The sequence below is a fragment of the Metopolophium dirhodum genome, chromosome 1 (genome assembly GCF_019925205.1).
Source record: "Metopolophium dirhodum isolate CAU chromosome 1, ASM1992520v1, whole genome shotgun sequence".
NCBI classification, from domain to species: domain Eukaryota; kingdom Metazoa; phylum Arthropoda; class Insecta; order Hemiptera; family Aphididae; genus Metopolophium; species Metopolophium dirhodum.
Genome location: NC_083560.1, coordinates 83,283,817 through 83,298,395, shown reverse-complemented (window position 1 = coordinate 83,298,395; position 14,579 = coordinate 83,283,817).

The window sequence follows — 14,579 nt, the reverse complement described above, 5'->3', positions numbered from 1 at the left end:
GCCATCGAGGTAAACGATTTATATTGAAAAACTCCACTTATATAATAATTAAAAACTGACAATAGACAAAAGTCACAAAACCTTGTGTGTTAATATTATGTTATTGAAGTGTGGTATTTTCCGGTGAATTTGTAATTTTGTACACTATAATTGAGTATAAAACACAAATTAGTTAAAAACAAAATTTAGGGAGTAGCATTGAAAATTATAAAAAAAACAGTGTTTTTTGTGTAACTTCAGACACCATTGATTTAGTGTACATTAATAAATACAAATTGTGTTTAGTTCTTTTGTTCTATAATATTAATTACCTAGTATTTCTTTAATTTTAATATTTTTTTCGAAATGTTTTTTTTTTAAAGATCGGGTTCAGTAAAACTATTTAATTAAATTTTTCTGTTTTATATATATATATCAATATAAATTTGTTAATAAACTTATAGTAATAAATAAACGATTACCCGCGAAAAACAAATCTTTACCGCTGTTATCATTTAAATATTCAATTTCCCGCATTTGCGTCAACATTTTAGAACAAAACCACGGACTAAGATAATATAATGGACTGGCATCATGAACTAAAATAAAGTTATATGACTTAGTTCATGACTGGAATCGAATTGGCTGAAGGGTATCGGGGGGAATGAGCGTCAAACGTTTTTGCCCCCTTCCCTTCACTCCACATAATAAATAAAATTCCTGTGATTCTAACGCCATCTAGTAGCACAATTCATAAATCCTATATTTTCTAATTGTATAATTATTATATTTGTATACAATATTTTAATTATTATTATATTTATTTACAAAATTAGTATTACACTTTAATTGTAAAATAATTTTTAAAATGTAAAATATATTTAAAAAATGCTTCTAGCTTTTAAAAATATTGCGAAGTTATCCATCGGTTAGGTTACAAAACATGATCTATGGTAAATGACAATCGTCAGAGACGAACAACGATTCCATTTCCATATTTCATTCCATTTTAGTTGTTGAGCTATTTTCACAAATGTCATATTAATGACATAATACTTCCGGATTGAACATTAGGGTCGTAGACGTGCGCGCTGCATTTCCCTAGGAGGAGATGTGCCGCTCTGACATTGGACAATAATATTATACGCTCGTAAAGGTTACGTCTTGTTCTACCGGAAGAATAAAATTGATTTACGTAAGTTTTTTCCTTCTACTCTTTTGATGCGATAGACCTAAAATTTGGCAGATGTACAATCATATTATATAGACAAGTATTTTCTTTGGGGATTTATTTCCGATTACCGATAAATTACGTATAAGAAGAGGAAAATGATTATAATATCAAATTTATAAATTAAAAGTTTTTAATTTGCGATGGGCGGACGCTGGGGTGATCAATTGTTATACAATATAATAATACTATTATGTACACCGGTAAATGGACATTCCCCCCCCCCCCCCCCCGATATATTTTTGATGTGGACATTTCCCCCACCACCATTTTTTTAAGTTTATTATTGACTAATAATAATATTTAATTTAATAATACAATATTATTTTTTTTTTAATAAAATATAAAATATATAAACATTTATCATTATTTTTTTATTTAATTTTATTCGTTTCTATGATGATAAACAAAGCGTTTTAAGAACAGCTTAAGAACAATTTATATAAATAGGCAATTTATATAATTATAATTAGGAAATATCATAAAAATGAAAAAAAATATAAAATAAAAGAAAAAGCTCATAAGTCGCTCAAATGTTTTGAAAATTTTAGCATATCTAGGTATGGATAATATAAGTAAACAACCCAAATTTCAAGTTTTACAAATGTTTTAAGCCGAACTACAACAAAAAAACTCCCAAATTAAAATGTCTATAAATAGCTCAAAAATTGCTAAAATTTTTAGAACTTTAAATTGTAAGGAACAAAATCCAAAATACAACAAAAAATATCTCTTGTCATTTTTCATTTGAAGCAATATTTAGAAAACGTCGTCCGTAATTATTTAATATTATAAAATCGTGAAATCGTACGTTTTTTCTCTTTTAACCGTTTTTATTTCGAGTAGCGTTTCGAAAATCGAAAAATGACTTCTCTAAAGTACTAGCTCAAGAACATTACCTTTCAGAAAAGATGCTATACTTGATACTTTTTAGCAAGTTATTAAATAGTAAACCCCGTAGTAAACTTTAAAACAATGGAGGGGGGGGGGGAATGTCCTCGTTCATGTACGCCATACACGTAGGTAAATATCATGAACAATATACGTAGAATTATGTACTAAACCGTCGTTGTAAGATTTTGCTTCCAAAACCTCGTGTTCCTTCAAACGCCAACAAACTATGCAGTTTCAAATTAGACATTATTGTAGTCATAGGTACACTTTTTAGTTTGAATTTCCGCAGTGAAACAGTGCGGACAATTTAGTGCATTCAAAACACAGTTATCGCAGCTGAACTGACCGTACCCAACTGATGCAGGAACAGGAAATAGGAACCATTCCAAAACTGCGAAACACGTTTGACGACGCGATGATGGTCCTCAGGAGATACCTAACATAGTGTCAGGGACTGAATCACGTCGGTCGTCGTCGGCCTGAGCTGGGTGCCGAGGACAGAGGAGGACCTGAGCTGGTTGGCGTTGGCGGGGCCGGGATGTCTGAGTCGGTAAAACTCTGAGCGCCGCGAACGTAACGTACGTTATACATAATGATAATTTAGATTTAGATTTATTATGTTGCAAACAAACAATTATTATCACAATAGATTATATAATGCATTAATGGATAATAGTTTGCTCACCTCCTTTAAGCTAGTGCTTGTATTGAAGGTGATGAGTTATTGAAATAGTGTATAACAATTAACAATTAATATAGATAATATACAATAATATAACATATTAGGTACGTAACACAACTAACGCTGGGCCGGATTTTGAGCAAGTGCGTATCAAGATTGTAAGAGGATTGTGTTTGATTTAGAATTAATGATTTTGAAAATGTTTGCGTTATCAGCAAATAGTATTAAATTTGAATTTTTTATTGCTAAGAATGCATAATTCATAAAAATAAGAAATAAAGTAGTTGATAGATATTGGATGATCGCCTTGAGGGACACCGGAACTAAAGTAAATTTTCTTCCACTTTTTAGGAGTTTCGTGGAACATGGGAGTTGAAAATTTTTTGATCGCAAAATATAGTGACTGCGCGTACTATGTACGTTACTGATTTCTTAGAATCTTAGCCGTCGTAGTTCAACTTAAAGCGTTCGGGGAACTCATACACACTAATGATCAAGTCACTAAGTCACAACACATACAGTCACTGACGCTGGATATAGAATATTTCCTAAATCCAACCCCTTCAAAATGATTCGCTTTCGACAGCCTTTTAATTTTTATCAATCATATAATATAATACAAACAAGCAAAAAAAAAAATTCGGGGGTGGGCAAGTGCCCTGGCTACGGTCTACGGCACTGGTATTTTGTATACTACCCAATACTGATTAATTACCTCTGGATATTCGAATGTCTTCATCTGTCCTTAGGTAATGACTAATGCTGTGCTATTTCTAAGTTTTTAATTAGAATAACTGTAGCAATAAAAAGATTTTGCCTCGTGAATATATATTTTAATCAATGCTACCTACTACTTTGGTTTTTGAAGGTCATAATAATTTTACAATAATATACTTCAAAGGATCATTTACCTGCATGGAATACATTTTTTAGTTATTATTAATTAATTATTATCACAATAAAGGTAATATAGGTACTACGATTGAACATAATTATCAGGGCCAATAAGATTAAATAATATATGTTATTAATAGGTACTTATTATCTATCATTATTTTTAATAATACGGTTAAAAATGTAATGGTGAAATAAGTTGGTAGATATTATACAGTTATACATACATTATGTTTATGATGTAGATATTATAATCGTGATGATGATGAGAGAGGAAGACGTATAATAGTGTATTACGGCACTCGCCGGGCCAAAAATTGTATTTATCTAATACGGTGTATAATATAATAATTAATAAGTTTCAAATTATATTTCAATAAAAAGACGGAAAAAAACGGAGACTGAAATGATTTATTTCGTTACTCACCAAAGTAAATTTATGACGGTAACTCGGAACATCTGAATTCTGAATATATTCAGTAATTAGCATATTGAAATTCTTATTAATTAGGTACTTGAGTACTTCGTTTACTTAATCGCAAACAAAACTAAAAACACCTAACACTTATTAATATACCTTGAACAGTTGAAAATGATATATTTTTTTATCAATGCACGGCTCGAAGGCCGAAACATGGTTAAGATATTATATTTTTCATATTTCAAAGTTTTAAACTGTGGCCCGAAATAACGTCAATATACTTTATTATTGTAAACCTATTATTAAATAATGTAATTCTCGGAAAAAAGGAAGAAAGTCAAAGGCTTGCGTCATAAATCATAATATATTTTATACCCTCCAACTTGCCAATGATGCCATTCTCTATATCTGTGCTCATTACATCAGGATCTAAGACAACAATTAATAATTTAAACATATTTTTATATTTTATACTGTACATTTATTATAGCATACGTAACTACATTATACCTTACATACTGTGCACATTTATATACAAATAAATAAACTATATTTTTACAACCTCCTAATATACCGTGTTTATGATGTTTATATGATATTTTTATAGATAGTAGACAGAGTAGATATTATCTATGCATTACCTGTCATACAAAGAGTATACAAAGCATTTGGATCAGCAGGCCAGGTTACTGATGATTCATCTTTTACTTGAGTAGGTGTGAGCTCGTTACCCATATCAACAATAACTCCACTTGGGTATGACACCTATGACATTAACAAAGGTGGGCATTAACTAGTTAAAAAGTTAAAGTTAAGTTAAAAAGTTAATATTTTTTTTTTTATATTAACTATTAACTTATCGAGTTAAATTTATAATTTGTTAACTGTTAACTTTTAACATATCGATCTTGTGTCATCTTAATTTAACTTAACTCGAGTTAATTATTTTGATTAACTTGCCCACCTTTGGACATAAATTCATATATTAATATAATGTTAAGTGAAATAGGTTATCTATATATGAATTACATTGTATTTATGACGCTAAAACCCCGTTAATATCTCAAATCATGGGTAAAACATACTAATTTTGACAGTGCCTATTATCTTATATCGTGCTCTGTGTAATTCGTTTACGTGGTCATATTTATTTTTTAATTTAAGACTAATCCCAAAGTTGATTTCAAAATCTTGTGAAACACAATACACTAAGTGAAATATTTCATCAAAATAGTAGCTAAACAAGTCTTGATTGACTTATTGAATACCGAAGTCAAATATAACTCCCTGGTCATTATTATGCATAAAATCGTTGTAAGAAATAGAATTGTATAATTTTAGTATAATTTACATTTACTATATTTAAATCTAATTCGGTACCATATTTAATTTGTGCTAATTCATCAAAACCTGGTGGGTGTCTTGATAGAGATTAGACTTCTTATTAAAAATACCTTATTTATAAATTGTATTAAATTCCTATCCTATTAGTTTCTATCTAGGACAAATGGACGTAGCCGTTTGGACGTGGGGACTGTCTGTATTGGAAGTAAAAAAAAGCGGGTAAATGGATGTCGCTCGGCTGTACAGTAGGTTACAAGTGAGTCAACGTATAATGAATTGTATTAAGCTTGAATTCAATGATATAATAACATTGTATAAGAAAAACGATTCTGAGCGTAGACGGTTTGTCAGTCTGGATATTTTATATTGGTTTTATTCATTATAGCCTGTAAGTTGAATTAAATATATAATATTATTATTTGTTATTCGTTTCTATGGTGATAAACAAAGCGTTAGAAATTAAAATCCCATTTTTAGCGGTTTTTCGTAATTTGTCGGTGGTTTTTCCCGTGGCACCAAATAACTATTGCGAAAATCGAAAAATCACCATTGTAAAGCCAATAGCTATTAGGAATCACACCTTCAATCAGTAAATAAAATTAATAAGTTATTTATATTTATTATAATAAGTCCAAAATATATCTAAAATATCTAAGATGTTTTTAATGTCAAAATGAGTTATTAATATTAATGCAGAGAAATATTTTGAGCAATACCGCCTAATAATGATATTTTAGTTTTATAACTGAACAATTCAAAAATTTTTTGTTACAAATATAATTAGTATAAATGGCTATTATTATGTTCATAAAATACAATTTGAATAATACTAACACAATCGCATATAAAGTATTATATTATATAAAAATGTTTATGTTTATTTATACAATATTAAGTTAAAAATAGTCATAAACTACCTGGGAATATGTTTATAATCTGTTCATGTCCGCTGATGGAATGTTGTCTTCGATAAAAACAATGTGTTATTTGTGTGTATTATTATAAAAGTTCTATTACAATAATTATCATCGATTATTGTTAAAATAAATTATAACTCTTTAAGTGTACAGTCATATTATATTACCATCTTTATAATAATTAAGTAACCTGTTCAGAAAGGCACCCTTGCGTGGTTCTTAGTTCCGGAGTTATAATTATTATGGACACCACCGCGGGTGTAAAAAAATGTCAAAATATTACCGTCAATTATTGCCTGGTACACGTTAAATAGTCCTGTAAATTATAAATAATTTATAAGAATTATATCATTTACACTTTAAGTAAATACTAGGTAATTTACTAGGTCATATTTATTTTTGAATTTAAGACTAATCCCAATGTTAATATCAAAATCTTGTGAAACACAATGCACTAAGTGAAATGTTTCATCAATATATAGAATATATGTCAATAAAAAAATGTTCTGTAAACCGTTAGACGACTAGTTAGTTACTACTAGTTAGTTTTAGTTAATTTAACTAAATAAGTTTGGTTTATTCGATGTTATATGTCAAAAACGGAACTGGAATCAAGTCGACGTCCTTTTAAAATTACCCGAGGTACAAAATGAGTCGGTTTACGTATTAATTATATTCCGCACACATAGTATTGTATTAACAGACGATACAAAAAATAATATATCGTCATTCGTCAGGTTAAAATAAGTGATGACTATCAAGACTTCCAACATATTTTATTCGCCCACAAAGATGTATCAACTAGCGGCGATTAAATACGGCACCATCCAAGTATTTGATAACTACATGTTTAATAAATTTAGCCGAATCGCAAAAACAAAAGATCCGAACGTCTCTTGGCAATTTCCTGCGATTTTTATAAGGACGATTTCCTCGGTGGCATGGACATAGGACACCGAGTCGGCGTGTTTAACACTGCGCTACTGCAGAACAGTCTCGTAAAAATAATGGTGTCAGAAAGCATGTAATGAAGCAAGTGGGCGTCAAATGAAACATAACTTCTTCGGGGAGTGTCGTGAATGGTAAAATTGAGTAAAATTGTTTACAAGAATTAATGGATTCTGCAGTTAAGGAAATATTTAAAAGGACGTCACACCCGCATTTGTTGTCTCGGCATTACAAATGTATATACAAATATACAACATAGAAAAAACTGTTTTGCACGGGACAATTTTACTCGCTCTGTATTTATAGTAGAATTCTGAATTACCAAAATTCCACAACGCATAGGGAAGAACTTCATCTATATCGTAGTGTTATTATTTTTTTGTTAGCACTAACCAATAGTTTTTAATAATTAAATGAATTACAGTTTTTCAAACTGATAACTTTAAATATAATATTTATGTTATCCAAATAATAAAAACACTACGACACAGATAAAGTTATCTTCCCTATATGCGTTGTGGATTTTGGTAATTCTACTATAAATACAGAGGGAGTAAAACCAGCTCAAAACCGTTTTTGTTATGTGGTACATTAATTGTAAGACTCGGGTGTGACGTCCGTCCCCATAATGTTCATATTGAAACGCGACTGCACGGATAGTTTGTAATTTAAAATAAAAACAGGGCGACGGCCGACAGCGCAATCCAATTACCAACGGCTAAACGAGATATTATATTATCTATTATCGTACATCGTCTGTATTTTTTATCCACTCAGCTTGATCAGACCAGTTGTGATTCAAATTGTTCACGAAAAATTATTAATACACATTCTTTGTGGCAAACATGGGTGGGTTTGGGATTTGGGGGGGGGGGGCTAAAGCTTTACTTTGATAATATTGAATAAGCTAAAAACAAAATGTAGAAAATGTTTGGGGGGGGGGGGGGCTATGGACATTTTTGGGAGGGGCTTAGCCCCTAAATCCCTCTTTATTTGCGCCTATTACTACGATTTACATACGACTCATCGCTGAGAGTAGAGACAGTAGAGTATTATACAACGGCCGCAGCAGATGCAAGTTAAAATACGGTTGCTGGTTATATTTACGATGTTCCCACAAGAATAAAATTATCGTAATCAAAATTTTGCGTAATTTTATTCATCAACACTTAAAACTTAAGACCTCGGTTTCTTTGCATTTTAAACTGTTATTTTTAAATCCTAAACAGTATGCCATCATTTCAAACATGCAGTTTTATTGTCATATATTTATTTATATTTGGTGTTATTATTATTATGAGTTGATGGTAATAATGTATTTTTTCGTTTGATTGTAATGTTTTTGAAACGTTATTTCAAGACCGGCCATTATCTCAATATTGTAAGTATGAGTAATTGGACATTTTGTTTATATAATATGTTACCGGCAATATGGATAATCCGGTGTTTTGCAAAATGCCTAGGCATTATATAAAATGCCAAAAATCACTGGGAAATATACACAATACGAGCTTTGCCTAGGTATTATGTATAATGCCAGAAGTGAAATAGAAAATATTATCAAAATAAACAAAATTGGGTTTGGAAATCCGCGCTTAACCAACGACTTTACTTATCGTTTATCGTAAATGCGTGTGCCGCCGTGTGATGTGCACGATTTGACACAATAAAGATAAGAATCTTAATCTTTATTGCATCAGATTCATACCCTACTATAAAAATAATAATTCTGATGAACTATATTGAACATATTTTTATTATTTTATCATCATTTTCCTGTCTCGTCGCAGTGTGACATTACTATGGATACGATCAATATGAAGTCAAATTTTATTTTTATAACGAACTACATAAGAACCGTAAAAATTTGGCTAATAATACTAGTTTTTTGTCTGATGAAAAATATAATGAATTGATAGAGATTATTTCAGAACTTAAAGCTGGACGTACGAAAAAAGAACCTAAAGACTTCCGTTTAATCAAAAGGTATAAGAAATTCATATTAGAAAAAAATACTTAAATTTACACGTTCAAATGGAATTCATTTTTTTTTTTCGTTTTTCGTTTATTGATTTTGTTTATTATTTTTTTTTTTCGTTAAGTATTTAAAACTTATATTTCTTGTAAAAGATGACAATGTTGTGCTGTATTATGTGCCAACCAACGAGCTATTTGATATATTGAAGCCACACATATTATATCAATATGACATGGTGGGCGTGATCGAATGATCAAAGAACTTGGTAATAAATATAAAAATATAACACGCAATGATATAGACATTTTTGCATTTTTGTGAACCATGTCAATAAAAACAAAAAGGCTCGAAAAAAGGAGTGGTAGTTAAACCAATAATATCTTCAGACTTTAATTCCCGATGCCAAGTTGATTTAATAGACTTTCAGTCTCATCCTGATGGAAAATTTTAATTTATTATGGTGTACCAGGATCACCTGACTAAATTTGTTGTTTTCAAGCCCCTCGAATTTAAACCGGCTGAAGAGGTAGCCTATAATATTATAGATATTTTTTTAATTAATAATAAATATAATTAAATAGATAAAAATTAATATAATGTTTTAACAGATTATGAAAAATTGTTTGTTACTCTGCCTAAAAAGAAATTGGCATTTTACATATAACCTAGGTATTTTATAAAATATCTAGGTTATATGTAAAATAATATTAAAAATTATATGTTTTATTTATATTGCCTAAAATGGGTCGGCAATATGCATAATGCCAAGGCAGTTTGCAAAATACCGGAATTGTCTATATTGCCGGTGACATATACGTCTTGTGATCAATGAGCCCCGGATAAGACTTTCGTACAGAAGATACGGTAAAGAATAATATAATAACCTATAATAATATGTAGTCAGTTGTGCTCGAAAAACATTTAAACACATTTTATGTACTGCGATATAGACTTCCACGTGTTATTATTTATTCTAGCGTATTAGAATAAAGTATTAAAAGTTACTGTCCACAATTAAATCTTGTAAATTAATTTAAGCTGAACCAATTAACCACTGAGAAATTGTAAAATATTCAAAATGTATACTCTATTATTACCTAACTAAAAGAATTGACAAGCTGTCAAATAATTATTTTTTATTTAAGTGTTAAAAAAAATTAATATTTTACTTGAGTCATTGCTTATGAGTTAAGGCTGTAATTTGTTCAATCATTACACATAGGTAATGATTTATTAAATGTCAATACAAAGATTGTAGATTTTTAATTTTTTTACTGCTTATTTATGATTTATCAGAATATCATAATATCGGGAGTAAAAAAGACTTATAAATTAATTAAGTTAAAAAACATATTTTATTCGTTTATATTCAAAAGAGAATTATTAAAGAAGCCTAAAAATAAAACGTCATATAAAATAAGGTAACGATCAAATTAATTTTTTTCTAAAACATAAGTGAAAAAGTCACAAAAATATGTTAGTTATTATGGTTTAAAAAATCATCTAAAGGCATTAAACTTTAATTTTTTTAGTTTCCCAAAAGTGACTAGTGTTTTTGACTTATTCCCTTTGGCCTTTGACCAATTGGTCTTACATAAATAATATGAAAATATGTTAATATAATTATTAATAAAGATATCATACTATACCTATCGGCTATCGGCGTAAGTGAATATATTACGAACTAAAAGTATCAACTTTACTGGCCAATTTGATATAATACCTATATATTATGTACCTATACCTCTATTATTTTATCAAAACTAATTTAGTCACGCCTCATGATACTTTGTCGAAATTAGTAAAAAAAATACATTTTTTTAGCTGATGACCATTTTAATGATATTCATTTGAGTATTTGACAATGTTTTGTTAATAATTTTAAATAAACTAGTTGGTTGTTCCATTCGGTCACTATACAATTTATTTATTTAAGTTTTTTATGAGATTTATAATTATATTTAAAAAAAAAAAAAACGAGAAAAATATTAGTGCTCCACATTAAAACTAACTTAACTTATATATACCGTCAATGTCTATTGTCAATTGTCATACCTTGTAACCTTTCAAAAAGAAAAATAATATTTTCAGACACAGCTTATAACTACAAGTTACAAATAGACGGTTTTGGAACTGCAGTGATAGTGCAATATCCGGATCTAGACTTCTAGTCCAAGCTCTTGTCACCAGCTAATAAGTATATACGGTACAGCATAATACGCATACACAATAATATATTATACTTATAACTATTCACTGCAGATGGTTGTTAGTTGTTACGTTTACGTGGTGTAGCCACGTAGGTGCACCGTTTAAGCGCCGTGTGCAGATGATTATAGTGATGTATTATACTCGTATAATCGTCGTAGGCCAAACCAAAACGATTTGGGGAAAGCTATACGCCATAAATATTTTATACTTACGTATATAATATTATATATATATATATATATATATTATCGTCTTACCAAGAATATTGAAAATGGGAGTGTCTGTGACATATAAATACGCGTGTGCGCACTTCGCGGCGGCGGATCGTAGAGATTTCAGAAGAGCGTATTATATATTGTATATATATATATATAATATTTCGGTGGACCACAAGTCACGACTTACTCTCTCCGAGTTTGCCGCGGCGGTAAGAAAATGATTACCCAGAGGGACAATTTCCGTTTACTGGACGCCAGGGGACATTGATGGGGCGTTTTCTAAAGTTTTTTTTGGTTTATAAACGTTTTCTCTCGCATCCGGACAAATGTCCTAGCGCATTATATTGGTGTATATATATGTGAGTGTGGGTTAAAGACCCACTCTTGTCCATGTGCACTGCACTTTCATATAACAATCGATAAGTATAATATTGAGTTTCGGACGTGTAGAATAGCGATGTTTGCAGTATGTACCTGTATACTATGTACATTGTACTTATATAATCCATGTTACAGTAAAATCTCGATTACTATATAGTCGAACTTATAGAGTTTTTACTATTTATTAAATACTACAATTTATTATAGTAGATTACACACAGCAAAAACTGAAATAGACATTTTTCTTTTGGCTTTTATTAAAAGCATGTATTAGTAAATCCTATAGAATGTGCAAATCTTTTAATAAAGTAAGCATTATTTTATTTTATTAGTCCAGATCACCGAAAAGTAATGAATGTAACGAATACAAATAAATAAATAATACTACGACTAGCTGTTATCAAGTCATGAATAAATACCATAGATTGGTTATTGGTATGAATTGGTTCGAGGTATAAATAGCTTAAAAGTAGTCTAAATATTTTGAAAATTCCATTGTCTATATAGTATATACCCTGTTTAAAATCAGAAACATAGTCGGCGGTGACCAGTTTTTGTCGGCAGCAGATAACAGCCGTTTGTCACCTCCACTGAGTCACCCATATATACCAGCCAAAAGTATAAGAGCCCTGCGCACAAGTCGGCTGCCGACTGTGTTTCTTACTTTAAACAGTTTAAACAGATTGTAATAGTGAACAATTTCAAGTCCCTACGAAAAATATTTTTTGAATTACAATACAGGTAAAAACTAAATTCATTATTTTTTCTTTAAATAGTCAATTTGGTCAAAAGAAGAACTTCTAATGATTATAAATCAAATTATATTATATAAATAATTGATTTTTTTAAGACACCGTAAGAAACAATTTATGAGGAATTTTGTGTTACATTTTCAAGCTATAGATTGCATTAATCGCAACTAAAGTACAATATTATTATTATTAATATTATAGTTTTATTTGTATCACGGCCACAAGCACGGAGTGACTTTATCATTAAACCACTAAATAAAAAAAAATAATAAATAAGAATATAAAAGTTCTTATAAAATACTTTTTATTTTATTTAAGGATGAAAAGGTTCTATTTTCTAGGTTATTTTAGAACTTTTTTTATACTAAAGAATTTATAATTTTTATTTTATTAATTGTATACTGACTAATACAGCAAATTATTATTATACGTTTTGTGATTAAACTATACAAGTATTTGCTTTATGCTTAACAACTCAAAGAATAAAAAAAAATGTGTACAAGAAATAAAATATTTCAACTCAACCCTTAAAATTGCTTTCCTGAATAATTTCATAAAAGCGATTTAGAACCTTTTCATTCTATACCCACAAACTCGGTTTTGGGGAGTGAGTTCATAATGCTTGACGCGTATAAATAACACTGAATCCTATATTGAATATTTGTAAAGTGCCTCATACAATTATTATTTATGATGATAATATTTGTATATTACTTTAAAATAATTGGTATATAATATAATTTTTTTTTTTTTTTAATATATTCATTATTTTGGGTGTTGTACCAATATCTTTATAAAACTCTAAAATTAAACAAACGTTTCTGAAATGTAACAAAAGTTTTAACTTAGTTAACTTTTATTATTTGTGTTGTATAGGTACTTATAACTAATGCTAATATTGTTTATACTTTAAAGTGATAAATCATTTTAATATTAATCGGTATACGGTATATTATAGTATATATTATGTATACTTTGGTAGGCAATAGGTACATCCATATATCATTGTATTATTAGAAAATATTATGTAGGTACAATCTTGAATCTATATTTTGAAAATGAATATGTGTATACAAGATATCTATTGATATAACATTTATTAAGATGTATAATTATTTCACGCCTAAGAGTTAAGACATCTGGTTAGCTTATATTCAAAAAATTGCGATTATAAGTATCTACTAACTATATAGAAACTAAATATACGGCGGATCAACGGATATAATAATATACTTACATACCTAAGTATATTATCTTTAAAACTAAAATGTATTTAAAAAAATATATATATATATTATACATACCTTAAATACTTACATGATAAATATATACCTACTACGGCTGTAGATTTATTAAGTTGTACTTCGACTATGATACTCAGCTTGATCTAAATATAACAATATATATGTTATAAACGGTGCTTATCTGACGTCATCGGAATATTACTGCGCCGACTGCGTTGCTTATGTAATAATCATTTCGTGCATTTCTTATCAGTGTACCGCTATTTTTTATAATGAACACGAAATGATACAAAATATAATAAATTATAATTCATAATTCATATTATTAAAGTTCGTAAAGAAAAATATTTTAAAATCATAAATACGTAAAAAAGTTATCATAGAAATATGTGCTATCGGTGAGCCAAGAAGTATACTTTTTGAGTATTATTTACTTCAAGTCCTCAACATTTTAGGCGAGGCGCCGCCTCACTTGCCTCACCACC